Here is a 19,534-nt window from a genome sequence, read left to right as displayed (position 1 = left end):
GGAAGGAAATGTATGGCTCCTCTCAGATTCCAGAACTTTGCAGTACCAAAATCTGAGGGAAAAGTGTTTTTATCTGACTAATTTTGACGTTTGCAAAGGATTCTGGGTGAAAGAACCTGGTGAGAGTCCCACAAGTCACCCCATCCTGGATTCCCCTAAGTGTCTAGTTTTGAAAAATGCAGGGTTTTGTAGGTTTCCGTAGGTGCCGGCTGAGCTAGAGGCCAAAATCTACAGCTAGGCACTTTCTAAAAAACCCGTCAGATTTCAATGTAAAAATGTGATGTGTCCATGTTGGTTTCTGCCATGGGCATTAGGCCTACCCATGCAAGTGAGGTACCATTTTTATCCAGAGACTTGGGGGAACACAGAATAGAAGAACAAGTGTATTTGCCCCTTGTTTTTCTCTACATTTTTTCCTTCTAAATGTAAGACTGTGTGTAAAAAATAAGTCTATTTGATAAATACTATTATGTAATTTACATGCTAGTATTGGGACCCCGGAATTCAGAGATGTGCAAATAACCACTGCTTCTCAACACCTTATCTTGTGCCCACTTTGGAAATACAAAGGCATTCTTGATACCTATTTTTCACTCTTTATATTTCACCAAATGAACACAGTATACAAGGAAAACCCATTGCAAGATGCAGCTCATTTATTAGCTCTGGGTACGTAGGGTTCTTCATGAACCTGCAAGTCCTATATATCCCCGCAACCACAGTCCAGCAGATGTAACGTTATATTTCTTTAAAAAATCTACCATAGATGGAACAATTTATAGAAGAAAACGTGGACAAAAATGGCTCTTTTTTCACCTCAATTTCAATATTCTTTTAATTTTAGCTGTTATGTTCAGTAGGAAACCCTTGAAAGATCTACACAAATTACCCATTGCTGAATTCAGAATTTTATATACTTTTCAGAAATGTTTAGCTGTCCGGGATTCAGCATTGGTTTCACACCCATTTCTGTCACTAACTGAAAGGAGGCTGAAGCAACAAAAAAATAGTAAAAATGGGGTATGTCCCAGTAAAATGCCAAAATTGTGTTGAAAAATGTGGTTTTCTGATACCAGTATGCCTGTTCCAGAAAGCGGGGAAGATAGTGATTTTTGCACCCCAAACCCTTGTTGATGCCACTTTCAGGGAAAGAAACACATGCTTTCTTCTGTAGCCCTTTTCCCATTTTTCTGAAAAAAAACACAATTTTAGCCTTATTTTGGCTAATTTCTTGGTCTCCTCCAGGGGAATCCACAAACTCTGGGTACCTTTAGAATCCCTAGGATGTTTGAAAAAAGGCTGCAAATTTGGTGTGGATAGCTTATGTGAACAAAAAGATATGAAGGCCTAAGTGTGAACTGCCACAAATAGCCAAAAAAGGGCTCAGAACAGGAGGGGTGGAGGTGTGGGGAGGGGGGGGGCTGAAGCCCAGCAGTTAAGGGGTTAAACCATTTACCATCTTACTTCCTGTAGGCCTACTTGTAGGATCCATAAGTGGGAAACATTCATTGACTTTCACTTTAAAATAAAAGTTGTGGACACTGTGCCAGGAGGCTATGGGGATGATAACCAAACTCCCAAGAAATGGCTATAATCTACAAGCAATCTGGTGAAATAAGACCTAGTAGAAAGGGAACACAAGAAGTATTGCAAACAAAGATAACAATCTAGTATGGCACTAGCAACAAAAATCATTTATGTGTTTCCTTTTTCGAAAAAATATTTCAGAAATTAGCTTTATACCCGTAGCAAACAGGCAAAGTGGGCCCAGTGTGCTGGAGATATAAGGAAGTCGGCTAGTTAGTGGAGCATGCTATGCTGACAGCATGTTGATCAGAAAAGTAGCATGTCTCAATTTCTTAGAAGTGCATTCCTTGCTTCTTGTTTCACTTCTATGAGATCCCAAACTTCTGTATTTATTTATACACTCCCAAATAAGAGCCGCGATAATGCTTATAGCTACATTTTATCTTACACATTGATTTTTATTATTTAAAAGCACTAACGTTTGAATAGCTCAAGCCAGAAGGGGGTGATTTTCATCTATTTTTTATATTGAAAAAGATAATAGTACTATTGAGTCATACAATATTATGTTGATGTAAGACAAAGAAAAGAACATGCAACATATTCAAAATGTTATGTGCTTAGAATTGTATCATATTCAATATTTTGTGTGCTTAGATCAATTTGGTCTATGATTCATGTCGTGTTGAAAATAATATCAGACTTTTTTTCCTGACAAAATAATAAATTATTAGCAAGCACAATCAGCAACTTTGTTTAATTATATAATCATATTTTTTAGCTTCTTGAATGGAAGAAAATTAATGATTCATCCCAGCCCACTGAACTGGCTCTGACTGATCCATGGGATGATATTTTAACTCATTTTCAGACGCTCCCTGTGCACTGCTGCATAAGCCTGACAAGGTACATTTTCCGTTTTGCAACTTTGCTTGTAGTACTGGTACTAGTCGTTAACTCAATTTCTGCATAGAAATATTGTGTCAGATGCTGGCATTTCGTCTGTATTTATGTTCAGAAGGTGTTTGTCCGAGACAACTGCACAACATGAAGAGACGAGCAGAATGTGCTATTAAATACTGTAATGGGATGCTCCGTGTTCTGATGACCACTACACAATCAGTAAAGCGGAAATTGCCTGTTGTCCTGCCTTAGAAGGCTACAATGGTATCGATAGTGACGATAATGATGATGATGATAATAATAATGCTTGTTTTCCCACACTTTTGCCGCTTTCAAGGTCTACAACCATATTTGGAAGGAGTGCTGAGTCTGCCCTGCTGAGATTAAAATCCGGGCCCCAGAATACTGCATAGCCAGCCAGTGGGTTGGCGAACGGTTAACATGCCTCTGCCCTCAACAAAATAGGGAATACTTTTTTGTACTTGGCGTGGTAGGAATGAAGAAGATAGAATTGTTTTGCACAAAGTGAGGTGCTAAGCCTTGAAGTAATATCCGTGATAACACTGTTCTTTATGGTAAGGCAGGAAGTAAATTGTGCCCCCCATAAATTGCATAGAAGGTGTTAGAAATGGGGTTTTTGGTTGGCAGTTAGGTTGCCCTCTGTCCAAGCAAGAACCCTCACTCTAGTCAGGGTAAGTCACACACAATCCAAAATCAGCCTGTGCTCACCCTCCGGTAGCTTGGCACGAGCAGTCAGGCTTAACTTAGAAGGCAATGTGTAAAGCATTTGTGCAATAAATCATACAACACCATAGCATAACACCACAAAAATACACCACACAGTATTTAGAAAAATATATAATATTTATCTGGGGATCTTCAGGTCAAAACGATCAAAGTTGCAATATGAATTTGTAAAGATATCACTGAAAAGTGATATAAAGTGTCTTAAGTCTTTAGAAAGTAAACAGAGTCTCTTTCAAACACAAAGTACCTGGTTTCTGGTGGAAAATCTCCTCAGAGGGCCACAAAGGAAGAGGTGCGTGGAAAAAGGGTGTGTGCGTCGATTTCTCCCCAGCACACACGGACTTGCGTCGTTATTTTCCACGCGGGGAAGTCGGGCGTCGTTTTCTGGCGCGCGGACAGTCTCTTTCTGTGGGTCGCGGGGATTACCAGATGTCCCGGGTCTGTGCGTGGATTTTCCTGCTTGTTTTCCGGCTGCGCGTCGTTCTGCGGGGCTGCGCGTCGAAGTTTCGATCTCACGGCAGGCGTCGCGTCGATTTCTCCTGCGGAGTCGGGCGGCGTTGTCCTTGCGAGGCCGTGCGTCAAAGTTTTGATCTCACGGCAGGCGTCGCGTCGATTTCTCCTGCGGAGTCGGGCGGCGTTGTCCTTGCGAGGCCGTGCGTCAAAGTTTTGATCTCACGGCAGGCGTCGCGTCGATTTCTCCTGCGGAGTCGGGCGGTGTTGTCCTTGCGAGGCCGTGCGTCAAAGTTTTGATCTCACGGCAGGCGTTGCGTCGATTTCTCCCGGGAAGTCGGGCGGCGTTGTCCTTGCGAGGCCGTGCGTCAAAGTTTCGGTCGTCCCGAAGGCGTCGTGTTGATCAGCGTCGGTGTGCGGCGTTTTTCTTGCCGCAGAACAAGCTGTGCGTCGAAAAGTTCGGCGCACGGAGCGTCCAAGAGGAAGAGTGAAGTCTTTTTGGTCCTGAGACTTCAGGGAACAGGAGGCAAGCTCTATCCAAGCCCTTGGAGAGCACTTTTACAGCCAGGCAAGAGTTCAGCAAGGCAGCAGGCCAACAGCAAGGCAGCAGTCCTTTGTAGAAAAGCAGACAGGTGAGTCCTTTGAGCAGCCAGGCAGTTCTTCTTGGCAGGATGTAGTTTCTGGTTCAGGTTTCTTCTCCAGCAAGTGTCAGATGAGGTAGGGCAGAGGCCCTGTTTTATACTAAGTTGTGCCTTTGAAGTGGGGGTGACTTCAAAGAGTCTCTAAGAAATGCACCAAGTTCCCTTTCAGCTCAATCCTGTCTGCCAGAGTCCCAGTAGGGGGTGTGGCAGTCCTTTGTGTGAGGGCAGGCCCTCCACCCTCCCAGCCCAGGAAGACCCATTCAAAATGAAGATGTATGCAAGTGAGGCTGAGTACCCTGTGTTTGGGGTGTGTCTGAGTGAATGCACAAGGAGCTGTCAACTAAACCTAGCCAGACGTGGATTGAAGGGCACAACAAGATTTTAGTGCAAAGAAATGCTCACTTTCAAAAAGTGGCATTTCTAGAATAGTAATATTAAATCCGACTTCACCAGTCAGCAGGATTTTGTATTACCATTCTGGCCATACTAAATATGACCTTCCTGCTCCTTTCAGATCAGCAGCTGCCACTTCAACAGTGTATGAGGGCAGCCCCAATGTTAGCCTATGAAAGGAGCAGGCCTCACAGTAGTGTAAAAACGAATTTAGGAGTTTCACACTACCAGGACATATAACTACACAGGTACATGTCCTGCCTTTTACCTACACCGCACCCTGCTCTAGGGGTTACCTAGGGCACATATTAGGGATGACTTATATGTAGTAAAAGGGGAGTTCTAGGCTTGGCAAGTACTTTTAAATGCCAAGTCGAAGTGGCAGTGAAACTGCACACACAGGCCTTGCAATGGCAGGCCTGAAACAGGGTTAAGGGGCTACTGAGGTGGGTGGCACAACCAGTGCTGCAGGCCCACTAGTAGCATTTAATCTACCTGCCCTAGGCACATGTAGTGCACTCTACCAGGGACTTACAAGTAAATTAAATAGTCAATCATGGATAAACCAATCAGTAGTACAATTTACACAGAGAGCATATGCACTTTAGCACTGGTTAGCAGTGGTAAAGTGCCCAGAGGTCAAAAGCCAACAACAACAGGTCAGAAAAAATAGGAGGAAGGAGGCAAAAAGTTTGGGGATGTCCCTGTCAAAAAGCCAGGTCCAACATGACCCCCTACCAGCCTAAAGCCAGGGGAGAACAATCACTATCCTGATGTACTTCCCTGTTTGAGGCGACAGAACAAGGACCCAGGCCCACAACAGCAGGGGCATGCTCCAGTTCTTCGCCTTCCTGACTCCAATTGGATCACTCTGTCCATACTCTCAGGGCCCACTAAGCCAACCCATGGGGAACCTTTCTCCTTACCTGCGGATCCCATCTGTGCAGCACCTAACCTTACTTTGCTCACAGATGTATCCCAGGAGCAGGATAGTACCACCATGACCAACACAGTGGTGTTGCCCACTCTACCCCTGGGGTGTGACACTTGTCCCCTCCCCAGGGATAACTCTGTCCACCCAGACAGAAAGCCACAGTGATTACTGACAGCTGCCAGGGATGAGAGCCAGGCCCCAGGCCTCTCAAAGCTCTCCAACCACTGTGGCTGTGGAGAGTGGGGGGCGGTAGCCCCAGGTGCTGGGCACCCTTTAACCACTCTCCCTTCCACCAGGTCAGGGATGACAGCCTGAACCTGGTCCTCCCCTCTGGGGCTTTGTACCCTCCCTCCTGGAGCGGTACCCCCAGAGTCCAACATGGTCAGGGTGCTTACAGAAGTCACCCTGTACCATTCCTCCACCAGTGCAGGGCTGTTAACCTGCAACTGGCCCTCCAACCTGGGGCCTGTACCTTCAGGTTGGACTAGGGCCCGGGGTGAGGCTTCCCTCCCCCTGCCCTCCCTTCTGGGGTCCAGCACCCTCCAACTAGGAGTGGCCTCCTCAGAAGACAACATGATAGGGGCACTGTTATCAGTAGCCCCTCCCTCCAGGTCAGGGGGGACACCCTGAACCTGGTCTTCCAGCCCAGGGTCTGTACCCTCAGACTGGATCACTGCCTGGCAAACCAGGACTTCCTGGGAGGCACACCTACCCCCCACCAGGTCAGAGTTTAACCTCTGCACCTGCCCATTCAACTCAGAGTCACCACCCTGAAGTTGAACAATTGCCTGGCACGCCAGATCTTCCTGGAGGGCACACTGACCCTCCACCAGGTCAGAGTTTAACCTCTGCACCTGACCATTCAACTCAGAGTCACCACCCTGAAGTTGAACAATTGCCTGGCACGCCAGGACTTCCTGGAGGGCACACTGACCCTCCACCAGGTCAGAGTTTAACCTCTGAACTTGGCCATTCAACTCAGAGTCATCACCCTGAAGTTGAACAATTGCCTGGCACACCAGGACTTCCTGGAGGGCACACTGACCCTCCACCAGGTCAGAGTTTAACCTCTGAACTGGGCCATTCAACTCAGAGTCACCACCCTGAAGTTGAACAATTGCCTGGCGCACCAGGACTTTCTGGGAGGCACACCTACCTCCCACCAGGTCAGAGTTTAACCTCTGAGCCTGGTTCCCCAACCCAGGGTCACCACCCTGAGGTTGGGCAATTGCCTGGCACGCCAGGACTTTCTGGGGGGCACACCTACCCCCCACCAGGTCAGAGTTTAACCTCTGAACCTGGTCATCCAACCCAGAGTCAACACCCTGAGGTTGGACAATTGCCTGGCACAGCAGGGCTTCTTGGGAGGCACACCTACCTCCCACCAGGTCAGAGTTTAACCTCTGAACCTGGGTATCCAACCCAGAGTCACCACCCTGAGGTTGAACAATTGCCTGGCACGCCAGGACTTTCTGGGGGGCACACCTACCCCCCACCAGGTCAGAGTTTAACCTCTGAACCCGGTTATCCAACCCAGAGTCAGCACTCTGAGGTTGAACAATTGCCTGGCACGCCAGGACTTTCTGGGGGGCACACCTACCCCCCACCAGGTCAGAGTTTAACCTCTGAACCCGGTTATCCAACCCAGAGTCAGCACTCTGAGGTTGGACCACTGCCTGGTACACCAGGACTTTCTGGGGGGCACGCCTACCCCCCAACAGGTCAGAGCTTATCCCCTGAACCTGGTTAGCCAACCCAGAGTCACCACCCTGAGGTTGAACCATTGCCTGGCAGGCCAGGACTTCCAGGGAGGCACACCTACCTCCCACCAGGTCAGAGTTTAACCTCTGAGCCTGGTTCCCCAACCCAGGGTCACCATCCTGAGGTTGGGCAATTGCCTGGCACGCCAGGACTTTCTGGGGGGCACACCTACCCCCCACCAGGTCAGAGTTTAACCTCTGAACCTGGTCATCCAATCCAGAGTCAACACCCTGAGGTTGGACAATTGCCTGGCACAGCAGGACGTCTTGGGAGGCACATCTACCTCCCACCAGGTCAGAGTTTAACCTCTGAACCTGGGTATCCAACCCAGAGTCACCACCCTGAGGTTGAATCTTTGCCTGGCATGCCAGGACTTCCTGGGGGGCACTCTCACCCCCCACAAGGGACACACCGTCCCCAAGGGCCACACAAGAGTCTGGTTGGCGCAGGTCTCCCGACCTCTGCCCATCCGGCAGAGTCTGGGTTTCCCCCAAACCAGAAACGGTTTCACCTGGGTCATTCCTGGGGGGCTCTGCTCTCAGAGCTGTCCCGTGACTCTCAAGGTCCTCCACTGGGGTCTGCAACCCCCTCTCAACCCTATGTCTGGACTTCTGCACCCCCTCACTAGGAGGGGTACTGCCAGACACCAGAACTGTTGGGATGCTGGCTACAGTCACCCCCCCAAGTTCTTCTGACACTGCGGGGCTTCCCTCAAAAGGTGGCCCTACGGTACAGGCTAGGCTTCCCTCCTGGTGTTCCCTCATGGAACCCTCTAGGACCTGGGACCTACCTGGGACACTACAATCCTCTCCCACCACACTCGGTTGGGAACCACCTAGACCACTCCCTTCAGGAGCACCCCCAAATGCCTCTTCAGACTCTCTGGTACTCACCCAGAAGTCTGCCTCCATTGTAAGTTCCCTGGGGTCAGAGAACTCACACTCCACCTGGTGTTGGCGTAGCTCTGGAAAATAAGGACCAGACATATGCTCTCCAGCAATTACATCACTCTGCCCTTCACATGTATTAACCACAGTACCCTTCACCCAACCACCCAGTAACTCAACCTTGGAAAAGCACTCTACTTCACCCTCCTGAGACTGGTGAGACAGTATCTGTCTCTCCCTGACACTCAACCCAAACTCTTCTGGGATGTCTCTACACTCTATATCCAGGACGTCCACCAGGGGGGAACCCTTTTCTCTGTCACTCTCTGCTAGAGTCAGTAAAGTGTCCCTCCCCCCAGTAGGAATATGACTCCCTGTGCCAGTTCCCCAATCCTTCTCAGGGACCCTGTGCATAACGGGAACTACCTCATACCCTTGAACTGCCTGGGGTGTGTCAACTCCCTTCTTCAAGTTGGGCACCACATCTCTGGGCTTGTGCCCTTCTTCAGCAGTACTAGATGCAAGATTTTTGCTGCCACCATCTGAACTGGACTCAGCCCTTCCGGCCTCCAGTTTCAGCTCTTTACAGCTCAGCTCTTGAGCTGCAATCTTTTCTTCTTCCAGGGCTAAGAGTCTTTTTGCCTCAACCTCTGCAAGATACTCCTCTAATTGTTGCTCCTGTCGCCTTTGACTTCGGAGCCATTCATCTATTTCTGGGTCACTGTCCAACTCTGAGTAGTCTTCCTCCTCATCTGAGTAGTCTTCCTCCTCATGTGCGTAGTCCTCCTCCTCATCTGAGGGGTACTTAGTCATTTGGTTTCTTGCTGCCTCTCTCTCTGCCCATCTTTCCTCCCCCCAGACTATGTAGTGATGGAGCATCTCCGCTTTAGTAGATCTCCTTGCTACAGGAAGGCCCCATTGTCTGCAGAGCTTCCTTAGGTCAGCCTTAGTGAGGTGGTCAGTACGAACAAAGAATGAGTAGGTACACAATCCCATTTTGATAAGATCTTATCAGCAAAAACCAAAATCCAAAGTCCAAAATATCAATAGTATATCCAGGAGGACATCAGAGAACCAAGAGCCAAAAAAGATGAAAAATCAAGTTGACCTTCAACTGTGGGTAGGTAGTGAAATACTTAGCTACTGTATGTCACTGCACAAACACAAGTCCTATCCTCACCACTGATCACCAATGTTAGAAATGGGGTTTTTGGTTGGCAGTTAGGTTGCCCTCTGTCCAAGCAAGAACCCTCACTCTAGTCAGGGTAAGTCACACACAATCCAAAATCAGCCTGTGCTCACCCTCCGGTAGCTTGGCACGAGCAGTCAGGCTTAACTTAGAAGGCAATGTGTAAAGCATTTGTGCAATAAATCATACAACACCATAGCATAACACCACAAAAATACACCACACAGTTTTTAGAAAAATATATAATATTTATCTGGGGATCTTCAGGTCAAAACGATCAAAGTTGCAATATGATTTTGTAAAGATATCACTGAAAAGTGATATAAAGTGTCTTAAGTCTTTAGAAAGTAAACAGAGTCTCTTTCAAACACAAAGTACCTGGTTTCTGGTGGAAAATCTCCTCAGAGGGCCACAAAGGAAGAGGTGCGTGGAAAAAGGGTGTGTGCGTCGATTTCTCCCCAGCACACACGGACTTGCGTCGTTATTTTCCACGCGGGGAAGTCGGGCGTCGTTTTCTGGCGCGCGGACAGTCTCTTTCTGTGGGTCGCGGGGATTACCAGATGTCCCGGATCTGTGCGTGGATTTTCCTGCTTGTTTTCCGGCTGCGCGTCGTTCTGCGGGGCTGCGCGTCGAAGTTTCGATCTCACGGCAGGCGTCGCGTCGATTTCTCCTGTGGAGTCGGGCGGCGTTGTCCTTGCGACGCCGTGCGTCAAAGTTTTGATCTCACGGCAGGCGTCGCGTCGATTTCTCCTGCGGAGTCGGGCGGCGTTGTCCTTGCGAGGCCGTGCGTCAAAGTTTTGATCTCACGGCAGGCGTCGCGTCGATTTCTCCTGCGGAGTCGGGCGGTGTTGTCCTTGCGAGGCCGTGCGTCAAAGTTTTGATCTCACGGCAGGCGTCGCGTCGATTTCTCCCGGGAAGTCAGGCGGCGTTGTCCTTGCGAGGCCGTGCGTCAAAGTTTCGGTCGTCCCGAAGGCGTCGTGTTGATCAGCGTCGGTGTGCGGCGTTTTTCTTGCCGCAGAACAAGCTGTGCGTCGAAAAGTTCGGCGCACGGAGCGTCCAAGAGGAAGAGTGAAGTCTTTTTGGTCCTGAGACTTCAGGGAACAGGAGGCAAGCTCTATCCAAGCCCTTGGAGAGCACTTTTACAGCCAGGCAAGAGTTCAGCAAGGCAGCAGGCCAACAGCAAGGCAGCAGTCCTTTGTAGAAAAGCAGACAGGTGAGTCCTTTGAGCAGCCAGGCAGTTCTTCTTGGCAGGATGTAGTTTCTGGTTCAGGTTTCTTCTCCAGCAAGTGTCTGATGAGGTAGGGCAGAGGCCCTGTTTTATACTAAGTTGTGCCTTTGAAGTGGGGGTGACTTCAATGAGTCTCTAAGAAATGCACCAAGTTCCCTTTCAGCTCAATCCTGTCTGCCAGAGTCCCAGTAGGGGGTGTGGCAGTCCTTTGTGTGAGGGCAGGCCCTCCACCCTCCCAGCCCAGGAAGACCCATTCAAAATGCAGATGTATGCAAGTGAGGCTGAGTACCCTGTGTTTGGGGTGTGTCTGAGTGAATGCACAAGGAGCTGTCAACTAAACCTAGCCAGACGTGGATTGAAGGGCACAACAAGATTTTAGTGCAAAGAAATGCTCACTTTCTAAAAGTGGCATTTCTAGAATAGTAATATTAAATCCGACTTCACCAGTCAGCAGGATTTTGCATTACCATTCTGGCCATACTAAATATGACCTTCCTGCTCCTTTCAGATCAGCAGCTGCCACTTCAACAGTGTATGAGGGCAGCCCCAATGTTAGCCTATGAAAGGAGCAGGCCTCACAGTAGTGTAAAAACGAATTTAGGAGTTTCACACTACCAGGACATATAACTACACAGGTACATGTCCTGCCTTTTACCTACACCGCATCCTGCTCTAGGGGTTACCTAGGGCACACATTAGGGATGACTTATATGTAGTAAAAGGGGAGTTCTAGGCTTGGCAAGTACTTTTAAATGCCAAGTCGAAGTGGCAGTGAAACTGCACACACAGGCCTTGCAATGGCAGGCCTGAGACAGGGTTAAGGGGCTACTGAGGTGGGTGGCACAACCAGTGCTGCAGGCCCACTAGTAGCATTTAATCTACCTGCCCTAGGCACATGTAGTGCACTCTACCAGGGACTTACAAGTAAATTAAATAGTCAATCATGGATAAACCAATCAGTAGTACAATTTACACAGAGAGCATATGCACTTTAGCACTGGTTAGCAGTGGTAAAGTGCCCAGAGGTCAAAAGCCAACAACAACAGGTCAGAAAAAATAGGAGGAAGGAGGCAAAAAGTTTGGGGATGTCCCTGTCAAAAAGCCAGGTCCAACAGAAGGGAAATGCAGCCCTTTTATTCCACAATACGTTATGAGCAGCGTGGGCAGACCATACAGTAAGGGACCAAGTGTTAGCACAATAAGCTGACAAGGGGACGCATGTATTGGGTCGATGGACCTTTGGACCCGTTTAAGACGTTCACGCCCTTAAGTCTGTGCATATCATGTATATCAACAAAACAACCAATAGAATTCTTTAGGGGCAGTAAGTTTCACATAATGACCCATTTGGCCACACATCGCCACATCTTTAATATCAGTTAGAAAATGTATTTCCCTAGATTAACAATGCTAGTATTACATAAATTAGTCTAAAAACCACATGATATAAGTACAAGAACAACACTGCTTGACCACGTCTCCTAAATAATCTCAGCTTAATTAAAACATAAACAATCAGTCCTACTAAGATCAGAGTACAAATGAACAATATGAGTAATTACTCAATAGAAATAACATACATTGAAAATCAGCAGCTGAGTAACAGCAAATCAGTATTTTAGTTGAATGGAATAAATCTCTCTATCCACAGGTTAGCATCAGCATGTTTGGCTTCATGCTAAAGTTTTAGTCAACATTAATTTAGAAATCATCTAACTATAGCTCTATCAAAAGCAGCGGTTAGCATCTAGAAAAAAAAAACAAATCAATAATGAAGGCATTTGCAGATTTGGATATCTGTCCTTTTATGGAACAGCAAGCAGTGATTAGTCTTCGTCAGGTGGGCATCAGTTTGGGCATCATCAGCAACAGACATAGAAGGGGAAATGGTTCAGAATCGGGGACTCTAAATTCCCTGAACCATTTAAATGAAATATCCAAGGCAGGCAGAAAAGATGCATCGGGCTCTAAGCATCAAGCTCAAGAGTGAACACCAGCATTTACGCATGGAGCACGAAGATAACAGCAGAGTCAGCTCTAAGCATAGAAGTATTGAAGTGACCCAAAGGAAGAGCTCTGAGAGTGTCCACCAAGTTCTGAGTGCAGTGCGCTTAAGTTAAAGTTGTCCCACATTGTCATGGCCAGAAAATTATACGATAGCCATTAATCCAAGAACATTTATATTCTAAATCAGAGATATAACTAAACAGTCCTTCACATGTTGATGATTGGTTCTTATCCCTTTACGCACGTCGTTGACTTTGTCAAGAAGCAACAGTTAGTATCCTTCGTGTACATCCATTATTAGTTCCTGGGAACATTACTTTCTCATACATTTCAAGTTAATATTTGAAACAGTTTTAGTACATTCATTTTTCTACACACATTACCTAATACACAGTTGCTTATGTAGACAGGAAAAACATTTGCTTGTTCATAAGATTTGGTCAACCTTCAATTAGAAAGAATTTCTTTCTTTATTATTCAGCAAGCATGAGATCACAATTTAGTCTGACATTGCATTTTTCTAAGTAAACTGTAGTGCAATACTAAGGCTTAGACCTTGTTTGCTTGAGGCCTACGGTTAATTTAAGAAAACACATAGCATCTAATCATAAGTATGATATATTACTGCATTTTATTACTAATATCAACTCTAAATAAACATTCATATATCTTTCCATATGACATTTTCATATTATACGGTGTCCATTCAAGTGGGCACATTCACGAGTTACAGGTCATTTTCTATGTTAAGTCATTTTCAAAATACATAAAATATTTATTAGTAACATTTCAGCGCTCACAATCCCTCCTCTGATGACTAAATATGTCATCACACAAAATGTGACCATAACATTTATTTTCAAAATGTGGTCTCTTTTATTTTCATATTTGTTTTTTTCCCTGTTGAACTTTCCCTAAACCAATTTTCCATTTCAATTTCTTCCCTCCTCTGATCCTTTTCAATCTTTTCATTTTATTAATATTATATGTTAGAAATTGAGTCTTTGGTTGACAGTCAGGTTACCCCCTATTCAAGCAAGGACACTCACTCTAGTCAGGGTAAAAAAGAATCACCCTCAGCTAACCCCTGCTTACCCCCTTGGTAGCTTGGCAGAGCAGTAGGCTTCACTTCTGAGTGCTAGGTGTAAAGTATTTGTTCCAACACACACAGTAACTTAATGAAAACACTACAAAATAACACAACACAGGTTTAGAAAAATAGGAAATATTTGTCTAAACAAAATAAGACCAAAACGACAAAAATCGACAATTCACAAGTCATTAATTAAAAAGCAAAAAGAGTCTTTATGTAGTTTAAAACACACACTAAAACTGTTAGCGTGAAAATGTACCTTGGGTGCATCAAAAATAACCCTGCACGGGCGAGTGTGCATCAAAAAGGGCTTGCAATGCGTCAATTTCACTCACAAGCGAGACCTTGCGTCGTTTTCTCCTTTCGTCGGGTTGGGGTGCGTTGTTTCTTCTCTCCACAGGACAGCGAGGCGTAGATCCGGTCAGCACTCTCAGGTCCGGACAGGCCTTACGTTGTTTTTACACGCCCAGCGGTGTTTGCATTGGAAATCCAGCTGCACGATGATACAAAAACCACGCAGTGCGGGTTGCGGCCTCCCAGCCCCCATCAGCGATGCTGCGCGTTGTTTCTCCTGATCCGTGTGTTGATTCTTCAGTTGCGTTTCGGGCGAGCGTCGATTTTCAGCCGCAGAGCCGGCGGCGCACCGTTGCTTCAGCTGCGGATCGAAGTCGTGTTGATCTTTTCCCTGCACGGCACTCTGTGCATGGATTTCCTCCTCTTAGGCTACCAGCTTCTCCTTTCAGGGTCCCAGGAACTGGATGGGCACCACTTGGCAGAGTAGGAGTCTCTCCAGCATCTCCAGGTGCTGGCAGAGAGAAGACTTTGCTGTCCCTAAGACTTTAAAAAAAGGGGGCAAGCTCTAAATCAATCCCTTGGAGATTTCTTCTCAAGATGGAAGGCACATAAAGTCCAGTCTTTGCCCTCTTACTCTGACAGAAGCAGCAACTGCAGGATAGCTCCACAAAGAACAGTCACAGAAAGAGCAGCTCTTCTTCCTCAGCTCTTCAGCTCTTCTCCAGGCAGAGGTTCCTCTTGGTTTCCAGAAGTGTTCTAAAGTCTGTGGTTTTGGGTGCCCTTCTTATACCCAATTTCTCCTTTGAAGTAGGCCTACTTCAAAGTAAAGTCTCTTTTGAATGTGAAATCCTGCCTTGCCCAGGCCAGGCCCTAGACACCCACCAGGGGGTTGGAGACTGCATTGTGTGGGGGCAGGCACAGCCCTTTCAGGTGTGACCACTCCTCCCCTCCCTCCTAGCACAGATGGCTCATCAGGATATGCAGGCTACACCCCAGCTCCCTTTGTGTCACTGTCTAGAGAGAGGTGCAAACAGCCCAACTGTCAAACTGACCCAGACAGGGAATCCACAAACAGGCAGAGTCACAGAAATGGTATTAGTAAGAAAATGCTTACTTTCTAAAAGTGGCATTTTCAAACACACAATCTTCAAATCAACTTTACTAAAAGATGTATTTTTAAATTGTGAGCTCAGAGACCCCAAACTCCACATGTCCATCCGCTCCCAAAGGGAATCTACACTTTAATCAGATTTAAAGGTAGCCCCCATGTTAACCTGTGAGAGGAACAGGCCTTGCAACAGTGAAAAACTAATTTAGCAATATTCCACTGTCAGGACATATAAAACACATTACTATCGCCCTCATTACAACCCTGGTGGTAAAAGGCGATTACCGCCATGCTGACTGCTGCCAACATACCGTGACCGCACCGGTAATCCACCACGGGTATTATGAGCCACACACAGAAATCCGCCACTATACAGACACCCACACAAGTCCGCCAGACCAAAGGTGAGTGATAAACTGGCGATACCAAAACCCACAATGTTACGCCAACAGGAATACGCCCACAGTATCACAACCCACGAATCAATGCGGCGGTCTTTTAACCACGGTAAACCATTGGCGGTACACACTGCTGCGCTCAAAATACACACACACTTACAAAACTACACCACATTGGACAATTCAAATTACACACACCTGACACACATACACACACCACCCCACACACCCACAACCCTATAAAACACACACACCCACATTACCCACAACCCTTTACGACCCAAAACATTTGCAAACAGAGAGAGACACAAGCCAGGAGCACCCTCTCAATCTGAACCACAGAACACCAGCACCCATACACCATCCACGCAACTCACAGCACACACCACAAAACAGCACCGCACACCTCACCCCACACATCCTCACACATATCACTCACACCACATCCATGGCACCCCAAAGACACCCCAGGTTTTCTGAGGAGTAGCTAAGGGTCATGGTGGATGAAATCATCCGGGTAGAGCCACAGCTATTCGGATCACAGGTGCAGCAGACCTCCATTGCAAGGAAGATGGAGCTATGGCGGAGAATCGAGGACAGGGTCAATGCTGTTGGACAGCATCCAAGAACAAGGGATGATATCAGAAAGAGGTGGAACGACCTACAGGGGAAAGTGCGTTCTGTGGTCTCAAGACACCAGATTGCTGTACAGAGGACTGGCGGTGGACCCACTCCTCCTCCTCCACAACTAACAACATGGAAGGAGCAAGTCTTGGTGATCATGCATCCTGGGGGCCTTGCAGGAGTAGCAGGAGGACTGGACTCTGGTAAGTCAAATCTTTACTACTTTATCCCTCCCTAGCTGCATGCCATCACAAACTCCTACCCCCAGCCCCATCACTCCACCAACTCACATATACCTCACTAACACAACCCACCCATCCCAATACCAAGCTCTGCATGCACCCCTAATGCATGGACACCCATCACAGACCTGCATGGACACCTATCACCCCAGCATGCCCAATAGAGATACTCACCCAGCCCACAAAATCACCATTCACAAAAGTCCAAGACGACAGGGAAATCACATTCATAGAGGGAAACACAGCCATGCACAAGATGGCACATGCAGATACATTGACAATGTATTTTCCTCCCAACAGGACCTCTACCCAACGTCACTGGAGAGGAGGTGCCAGCCACATCCAGCCCCCCCCCTTCAGAAGAGGCCCACAGTGATGACAGCAACTCTATATGCCTGGATCACGATGACCAACCTGGCCCATCTGGGACCTCCGGACAGTCCCAAACCACCACTGAGCCTTCCCCCTCAGGAAACACCAGCACAGCACCCACCCAGCGGGCCCATCCCTCTGTCCCCAGGACATGTCAATCAGCAATGTGTCCACCACTACAAGGACCCCAGGCAACCCCACAAACCCAGGACGATCAGGGACCTGGGGTCAGTGGCAGTGGGCACACGGTTCAGGTGACAGAGGCACAGGACAACAGGGAAGCTGGGAGGACTGCTGTGCGACAGGGGGAGGACAGGCCCAGGGAACCAACCCTCCACGAGGCACTCTCAAACATCATGGGAGCGTACCACCATTCCCAGGAGACCATGGGCCAGGTACTGGCCAAGTTACTGGAGACCCAGCGGCTGCAGGAGGGACAGTACCTGGGGATCAGGGAGGACCTAACAAAAATATACATTATCCTGGTCACCATTTCAGGGGTGCTGGCTGACATGGGCAAGACCATGAAGGAGGCAGTGGCAGAACAACGGGTGCCTGACACTAGCCAAACCGAGGAACAGCCTTCCACCTCTGCCGGCGCTAATGGATAGGGTGCCCCGCCACAGGACCAACAGGCCACCAGCACACCACCCCCTGCAGAAGGAGAACCACCCACAAACGGTCATCCCTGCGATCCAGGCAGAAGACAGAGAACATTGCCAAGACCCCAGCCAGGAAATAAGACCCTCCTGATTGTCACCCTTCTGTCCCACCATGTCATCCTGTCCACCTTGAACTGACATTGCTCCACTTCCTATGTCCCCTTGGACAATGCACCTGTGATACCAATAGACTGAACTCTAACTGGAAATTCCTCCACCATCACCCCAGCCCCTTGCACATACCCCCATACTTACTGGCTCAAAAATAAACACCCTTGAAACAAATACCATATTGGAGTCAGTGTCATGAATCGATAAATGTATTAGTACAACATTATCAAAGCATTGAAATGTATATGTACAGTAAAATATACTACAGGATGAACTTTGGTGGGCAGCAGTACATTTAGCAGGAGCCAGAATGGGGCACACAGATCTGAGAATAGAGAAAGGGTACAGTCAGTGTCCATAGACAGAGGGTAAGAGGCTGTCATGTACAATGTCCAAAAGATTACTGAAAAGTAAAGTTGAGTTACAGTCTCATACCTGTGTGTCACTGGAAGTACTGCTGTATAATGTTTGTTCTGTTGTCCACATCTTCCTCATCTGCCTCCTCTTCCTCACTGTCCACAGGCTCCACCGCTGCCACAAGACCATCTCCAGGCTCATCCTCCTGCAGAAAAGGCACCTGACGTCTCAAGGCCAGGTTGTGCAACATACAGCATGCCACGATGATCTGGCACATCTTCTTGGGTGAGTAGCAAGGGATCCACCTGTCAAATGGAGGTGCCAGAACCAGGCCTTCAGGAGGCCGAAGGTTCTTTCAATAATCCTCCTTGTACGCGTATGTGCCTCATTGTAACGCTCCTCTGCCCTTGTCCTAGGATTCTTCACTGGGGTCAGTAGCCATGACAGGTTGGGGTAACCTGAGTCACCTGTAAATATTGAGGGACAACTGTTAGACACACACTAACCCTTAGGGACAACCCCATACCCAGACACCTACTTATAGTGGGGGGGACCTTGGGCTCACCTATTAGCCACACCTGGTGCCTCTGGTATTGGCCCATCACATAAGGGATGGTGCTATTCCTGAAGATATAGGCATCATGCACATTGCCAGGATATTTGGCATTCACATGTGAGATGTACTGGTCCTCCAAGCACACCATCTGCACATCCATCAAGTGATAGTTTTTCCTATTCCTGTAAACCTGTTCATTTCGCTGGGGGGGAACAAATGCCACGTGTGTACCATCAATGGCACCAATGATGTTGGGGATATGTCCCAGGGCATAGAAGTCAGCTTTCACTGTGGCCAAATCCTCCACCTGGGGGAATTTGATGTAGCTTCACATGTGTTTCAGCAGGGCAGACAACACTCTGGACAACACATTGGAGAACATTGGCTGGGACATTCCTGATGCCATGGCCATTTAGTTTGAAATGAACCACTTGCCAGGAAATGCAGCACTGACAGAACCTGAACTAGAGGGGGTATTCCTGTGGGCTGGCAGATAGCTGATATCAGGTCTGGCTCCAATTGGGCACACAGCTCTTGAATTGTGGCAGAATCAAGTCTGTATGTGATAATAATGTGTCTGTCCTCCATTGTTAACAGGTCCACCAGGGGTCTGTACACCGGAGGATGCCTCCATCTCATTATCTGCCTCAGTGGTTGTAGCCTATGGAGGAGAACGGTGAGCAGAAGGTCATATTTCCACATGGAATGCACAACTGTTGCTGAATTTAGGTCACAGAAGCAGTATGTGAAGTCGAGAGTCAGTTGATAGGCCAATGTCTGCTGTGACGCAGTTAGGTGCCATGCCATGTGCCCCCCTGAAATGGCGGCTGCCTGATCTGTGAGGTGGGACAAGTGGAAATAAGGTAAGTGCGCTGGCGTTGTGCACCGCAGCGCAAATTCGCATTGGTTATCATTGGGCCCTATGGGTTCCAGGAGCCAATGGCGGTGTACGCCGGTGGTGACGGTACGCACGGCTGCGTACGTGACCACTATTTTCTAACTACTCACTCACTTGTTACCTGACCGTCAACAGGAGAGGACCTACCTTGC

This window comes from Pleurodeles waltl, chromosome 4_1 (assembly GCF_031143425.1).
Source record: "Pleurodeles waltl isolate 20211129_DDA chromosome 4_1, aPleWal1.hap1.20221129, whole genome shotgun sequence".
Taxonomy (NCBI): Eukaryota; Metazoa; Chordata; class Amphibia; order Caudata; family Salamandridae; genus Pleurodeles; species Pleurodeles waltl.
This window is presented reverse-complemented; position numbering follows the sequence as displayed.